Source organism: Eleutherodactylus coqui, chromosome 7 (genome assembly GCF_035609145.1).
Source record: "Eleutherodactylus coqui strain aEleCoq1 chromosome 7, aEleCoq1.hap1, whole genome shotgun sequence".
In the NCBI taxonomy this organism is placed as follows: Eukaryota; Metazoa; Chordata; class Amphibia; order Anura; family Eleutherodactylidae; genus Eleutherodactylus; species Eleutherodactylus coqui.
Window position 1 is genome coordinate 200,031,328 of NC_089843.1, and position 7,506 is coordinate 200,038,833.

The 7,506-nt window shown below is 42.7% G+C and overlaps 1 non-coding gene across 1 annotated transcript; it reads right to left on the reverse strand.

The window, feature by feature from the left end:
• Window positions 1-4,312: 4,312 nt before the first annotated feature.
• On the reverse strand, window positions 4,313-4,498 carry LOC136573849 (U2 spliceosomal RNA). Its single transcript, XR_010786067.1, has one exon. It is a non-coding gene; the product is annotated as a U2 spliceosomal RNA (small nuclear RNA).
• Between the last annotated feature and the right edge of the window lie 3,008 nt (window positions 4,499-7,506).

Below are 7,506 nucleotides of genomic sequence, written 5' to 3' on the forward strand. Positions count from 1 at the left end.
TATTCTTTAAGCAAATTCATTATTAATCTGATCCTGCCTGCAATGTCTCATCAAATTTGAGAAGAAAAAAATTTCCTAACTGCCCAAGCTCCTCACCCCCTCCTTTGTAGACAAAAGAAGGATGAAACATTACCTACTTTTACATTATCTAGCTCCACTCCTTCGATGCTGGTCGTTTGCATGTCTCTCCTACAGAACATTCTTTCAGAGACAGTGCAGTACTAACAGCATTTAGCAGTGATATAGACGTCCAACCAATTACAGAACTGACATTTACACAAAAAGCAAAAAAAAAACTAAAATATATCTTAAAAATCCCTATATGTTCTCTATTTTTAAGACCGAGTAATTCACATAATTCATTACAAGTTTCTTATTTCATCAGCGTCTTTCTTCCTTTCTATGACACTGAATTTTATCTCTATGAAACAATAGCTAAGATATTAATAAGCAACTAAAACATTCAGACTTCAAACAGCATTAATTATTAGTAATTACTAGACGTATACTTCTCTCCTAGGCTGGTCTGTGTTGAGGGTGGAAGAACACCTCTTCCTATTGTTCTTCCCTCCCATCTCCTTACATCACCTAGCTCCACCCCCTGTGATCTGGCTCAGCGTTTGGTCTTTCTTGCCTCATTTAGTTTCTAGCCACCGGACAGTATATACCATATAACACAAGTATCTCATGTGAAGTAGAAACTGGGATTGTATTTACTGTTCATAGAACTTCCCATATTGAACAAAGTATATATATATATATATACATATATATATATATATATATATATATATATATATACTTAATATAATACAACATAGGGGCTTTTTTCTTGTGCAGCAAAATATAACCAATTCTCAATTCACATTTCTTTGCAAAGACAAGTAGGTCTTCTAAAGCCCAGTACTCCCCACCCTTTGAAATGTATCTTATCTTCTATAGAACACAGAAACTTCTCCAGACAAATAGCTGTATAACTGGTTCCACCGCCTGTAAACATCTTCTAAACTGCAAATTCACACTCACTAAGGGGTTTTTTTTTTTTTTTTTTTTTCATTCCTATACGGACTGATAATATGTGAAGTAGAAATTGTGATTGTATTTACTGTACACCAGACTTCCAATAATGAGCGAATTATGTATAGATAAGAAAAACTCTTAGTACCGCGGTTTTTACACAATTCGCTCAGAATAGGCTACCCAATGACAAACATAATATAACTTATGCCCATTTCCACCCACATACTTATATTCACCACTCCAGATAGCAACTATTATTACCGTGCATTGTTAAACCTTCTACCTTTCCTTAACTCATTGACTTGCTTTTTTTTTTTTTTCTTTCTTTTAACAAGTTATACTACACTTTCTTTGTTCCCTATTAACCTGCACAGTCTGCTTACACCATTCCTTACTACAGAGACAATACAACCCCCCATAGCTCATACCTTCTTTACACTCAGGAAAAAAAACAAAAAACCACCCAGTATATATATACTTCATTGTTCTTTTGAACCCCCACAGATGTGAGTGGGGTATAACTTTCTTACACTTAGAAATTAGACATTACAAGAACACTAAGACGTACAACAAAGATTAGTTTACATAACAACAAGACTTACAAGACAAACGATAGTGGTTTTCATTGGGACAGATTCGGGCGATGCGGTGCGTTGTCGCCGCTGGGAGTGGTGCCCTGATCTGTCTCCTGATCATGAGGTTTCTTGGGACAAGGGCAATTCTTGGCCAGGTGGCCATTCTTGCGGCAATTATAACACTTACGTATTCCTCTGTTGGGTCTGTCCTGGAACTGCACCTTCCCCCCTTGGTTGCTATAGTATTTAACCGCCGCTACAGGGCGCTTCTCATCCATAGCAAACCCTACTGCCTTTTTATACAAGTCCATGGGCTTGGCTTGTCGCCAGCCGGGGGTACATGCCTTTACTTTATCTGCCAATGATGGGCCGATGCCTTGCATGAACACCTCACACATCATTGGGTAGTACACTTCATCTGCACAGAGGGTGAAACCAATGTCCCTAGCCTTCGTTCCCAGCCTACCAAAATAACATTCAATAGTTTCATTCTTTTCCCGTCTACACATAGTTAAAGCCATTTGTCTTCGTAAAGGGTTTTGTTGTCCGCACCTGGGACAATCCTGACAGTCAAGAAGAATGTCGGAGCTGTCCGCGGTTGGTAGGACCGGGTACATCCTAGCCGGGTTTGGCACCGGGGATGAGTACACAAGTATGCCGTCATCCTTCGGTGCACAATCCCATTGTTCTACATTTACGTTTTTGCTATATCTTATTATGGCCTCTACTCCTTTTTCTAGACCGGCGTTTCTGATATCTTTCATGCTTTTTCCCGTACTATTGCCAGAACTCATAGTTAAAGGTTCCTGCTTTTCTAAGTCCTATCTTTCTATATTTTATACACTTGTCTGCAATCGTCTCCCCCTTCCCTTTCTCACACAGACACTAAGGACCCCTGGTCCTGGTACGGACTCCTTAAGGGGGGGGGGGGTTTGGGGAGACCAGACCTCTCTTCTAAGGGAACTTCTGGTGATATTATAACAGACTCAGTAAAAGCAAATTATGGCTAACACGACACAGACTATCAACGTACAGATTTCAACAATTACTACAGGCAACATGGCAATATACACACAAGGGTTCTTCCGTCTAGCACGGTCACTAAGAACACCGTAAATAACAGGCAGAAGCGTCCTATATAACATACAGCAACTCACCCCCTGTCGACACGAGACTTGAAGTCAGGAGAGCCCAGAGCTTGAGTGGCAAGTCAAGAGCTTACCGTATACCGGTGTTTTGTAGATCTGGGGTCCCGTGGCCTCTCGTCCGGCTGGTCGGCAGGTAGTGTAGTCAGGTATCGGCTGCAGGTAAGGAGCTAGCTTCTGCCCCACTTGTTGGGCGCCAAATAAACTGTGGGGGGTCTGGAACGCAGACCGTAATGCGAATGTTGCCTGTATCCAAATTAAGAGGAAATATTATATAGAGTACTCATAGTTGAGAACCATAATGACCCACTATACACAGACTTAGTAAATCAGAATGAATTCTGTTTATTGTTGTACATTGCTAGTTTATATGCAAGTTGTAAAGAAGGCGTTTCTAAATGTTACCTCATGCCTGGTTACAAAGTACTTTTGGCAACTGTAAATCAACAAGCTTTTCTAAACAAAAGGTATCAACAAAACTGTTTGAAGTAGACATGGAAACAGTTACAGTGTGATAATACAGGTTTTGTTAATTACATTTCTTGTTTGGGAAGAACTGTAATCTTCAAAGTTCATCAGCAATTTGCACATCAAAAGAGGGGACATCGTTTCTACTTTTCACATAGACAAAACTGGTTCGGCCACCTACTCGGGAGTCAGCACAAAGTTGGTATTCAGTAAGATAACTGAATAAAATCTAATTAATCATACATTTAGTATTTTAAAATCAATATTCAAATAAACGCTTGAATATACCTTTTTACATATGATTCTGTATCCAAATTCTACTAGCAACTTCCGGAATGTTTTACATATAATACATAACATTATATAACCAAATAACTAATGTCACATTCATTACACTGTTTCCTTATCTTTCTTATGTTAGGTTATTGATTAATAATGATTGACCCCTATCAATAGCAAGCCTCGGACCTGTGTGATTGGGGGTCAGCTGCTGTCTGTCCACTCTGAAGCGCGCATCCGGGGCTGGCCGGGCAGTCGCTTTTCGACTACCAGCGACTGCAGGTCACTCACACAGGCTGGTTGGAATGGCTTAGCATTATCCTGATCCGGAGGTGTAACTTGAAGCTGCTGCAGATCCCCAGTACAAAGTCTGGAACTGGGCCCCCAAACTATAAGGCTTCATTGATAGCATTGGTTTACAATGTGGGGAAGAGAGACTTTATGGGCCCCCTAGGGCTCCGGGCCCCAGATGCGACCGCACCCCCTGCACATACACCCATGACCCGAATACGTGGAGCATACAGACGCAGGCTGCCAGGATACGCTGTGCCTGCCCGATGTTTCCAACTTGGCTATTAGCGTAGCGGTAGGTACGAACTATAGAGTGCGGCTGCCATATGAACTGGTGTGTGTGTGTTGTTTTGCTTCCAGTTGTACCTGTGCGGTGCACACTCTAGCAGACTCAGCTGCTCAGTGGATACAATGTTGCGAGCTCCACGGCACAGCAGACGGGCTGAGTGTCAATCAAAGTGCTTGGGTAGCAGCAGCCACAGCTGCGCTGCACCTCTTGCTCGTCGTTTCTGTTTTTGAATACTGAAATAAGAAAGGGGGTGCACCGGTCCTGGAGGTACTGCAATACCAGGTCAATGCGCGGAGTGGACAGAGCAAGCTCTTTTTCCAGCTCCCTGTTCTAAAAATCCATTTAATATATGGTCCCCAGATAGGGGACGTATCAGATATTAAACTGATAAGAACAGATTTTTTTTTTTTTTAAAAAACCTGAAAGGCTTTATTTACACAACACTCAACACAGCCTCACCAAACACCTTACATTCACTCTTATCCCAATTCACTTGAAAAGCAGACGCCCCGCAAAACACTGACACCAACAGTCTCACCCTCCTCACAGCACACTCAGGCTCACACATCACACACACATCATCCATATAAGCGCTCACCTTCCATTCTCTCCCATTGCTGCCAGGGATATGAATCCCCCGCACCACCTTATCTTTTCTAATCATGCATAGTAAAGGCTCCATGGCGCAGATAAACGCCACGGCCGACAAAGGACACCCCTGGCGCACTCCTGACTTCACATTCACTCTCCTTCCAACCTTCCCATTTACCAACATTCTGCTAAAGATACTTTCATACAAACTCCTCACTCTGCACACAAACTCAGCCGGGAATCCAATTCGCAACAACACCCGAAACAAAAACCCATGCGACAACCTGTCATACGCCTTCTCAAAATCCACACTCACCACATACACATTCTTCTTTCGCTTCTTGCCGTCCCACAACACATCCCTCATCAGACACAAACTCTCATGCACACGTCTCCCAGGCACCGCACAATACTGGTCCTCACTCACAACACACTCCACCACGTCACGCATACGGTTGGCAATTATCTTGGCGTAGATTTTGTAATCGCTGTTTAACAATGTGATGGGGCGCCAATTTTTTAACCGCTTCAGATCCCCCTTCTTTGGGATCAGCACAACCACACCCTCACGCATACTATCAGCCATCTCTGCATTCGTCCACATGTACTTGCACACCTCACACAAGTCCTTGCCCACCACATTCCACAACCTCCGATAGAATTCTACCGGTAACCCATCTGCACCGGGCGTCTTATTTAAGGCCAAGCTCTGTGTTACCTCAAATACTTCGTTTGTGGTCACCTCCCGCATAGTGGATACCCGCTCCACATCCCCAAACCTACCCTCTACCTCACTCAATACCTCATTCTCCAGACATTCATCCCTCCACTTATCCGCATACAACTCCTCATAGAACCCCGCAATCACCTCATGCACCCCCTCCCACCTCACCTCACACTCCTCCTCATTCACCACACACTCAAAGGTAGGTTTTTTGGCAAAAAAGAAACGTGTGCATTTTTCATCATGCTCCATTTTTTCCGCTTTAGCTCTGTATATAATGCTTCTGCCTTTCTGTGTTAGGTAGTTGTTTATATTCCTCTTAATCTGTATTATGTCCTGCTGGACCTCCATACCACTCTCACGGAGCTTTAAAAGGAAGCATAGACGGGCGCTGAGCCTTATGTACTCCTTCCTTTTCTCTCTCGCTCTTTTGTATCCTACAGACTTAAAGAAAGTTTTGGTTTTCTTTTTAACCCATTCCCACCACGCCAAGATGTTAGGGAACTCCATTGTGGTGAACCAGGGGTTAATACAACAGGCTAGCAAGGGCTATAGTTCTCATGTCACGTGGCAGGGTGGCTTCACTAACCTGATGATCCCGGGTTCCACACCATGCCCTTTTGTCAAGGGAGCTGCTTCAGTTATATGGAGTGCAGGATGGACGTCTGACACTGGGATTTCGTGAAACAGCTTTAACTTTACTACAATTACTTATGTACATTCCAGGTTACAAGTCAATCAAAGTATAACATGCGATATTACAAATAAGCCGTAGATGGATGATCATTTGGTTATCACGACTTTAAAGGTGGCTCCTTCAGCAGCGTTATTGACAATACAGTCTATGATGCTCTTGGAAATGTCTCTTACTTCGCTTGTAGCAGGAATATCTTTGCTAACAGTTAGATTCAATTCTCGATATACACAGTCTAGTTTAGATTAACCTCTGCTGTGGGGCTCCATTCAAATTGCATTACAATTTTCACTTGGTACTCACAATTCCATTCCGTCACGCGGTACCTGGAAGGACGCATGCGGGGACAATTTCATCAGCGTGCTAGCTGACCATTACTGCTCTCCACCAAAAGTTAGAAACAGCATGAGCAGGGAGGTCCTTGTACAACTTATCCTCTCTGTCTTTAGCTCCAGCTCTGTCTTGCTTCCTCAGAGCTCATCACATAATAATCCCCTTCACAGCGTGGACTGGCACAAAAATGGCAGAGTGGGTTAAGGTCCCAGGAGCTCTCTCTCTCGCTCTGCCCTTTGTTCTTGGCTCACATGTTACTCTACTCCCTTCCCCCTCCAAGAGCCAACTGACTCCCTTTGTTGTCGGGTCCCTCCCACCTTCTTGGGGGATGTGGCACTCTGCAACATCTGCTGAGGGTCTGCTTGATAACCAAAATCACATCTCATCTGTACAATTTAACCCTTGTATCTCTGCATGATTACATGCACTTTCAGGTTAAAATGGCAACCATTACGGATATAATACAATAGAGCGGTCATCATCAGCCCCTCGCTTATTGTTTCTTCTTGCCATTTGACCTGTAAAGTTTACGAGTTTGTGGGGGGTCTGGAACGCAGACCGAAATGCGAATGTTGCCTGTATCCAAATTAAGAGGAAATATTATATAGAGTACTCATAGAGAACCATAATAAGCCACTACACAGACTGTCTAGTGATATCAGTATGAGTTCTGTTTATTGTTGTACATTGCTAGTTTATATGCAAGTTGTAAAGAAGGCGTTTCCAAATGTTAACTGATACCTAGTTTCTTATTTAGTTACAATGTACCTTTGGTGACCAACCCCTCATTCCAACAGGTTACAACATGACTGTAAATAAAAAAAAAGCTTATCAACAAAGCTGTTTGAAGTAGACATAAAAACAGTTACATGTGATAATAAAGGTCGACTCCTGGCTGTCTAAATACCTTGTCTCTTGACTACTGGCTGAGTACTTTTGTTAATTACATTTCTTGTCAGACAAGAAAGGTAATCTTCAAAGTCCATCAACAATTTGCACATCAAAAGAGAGGGCATTGTTTTTAGTTTACACATAAACAAAACTGTTTCAGCCACCTACTTGGGGTCAGTACATTGTTAGTAAGTTGGGATTCAATA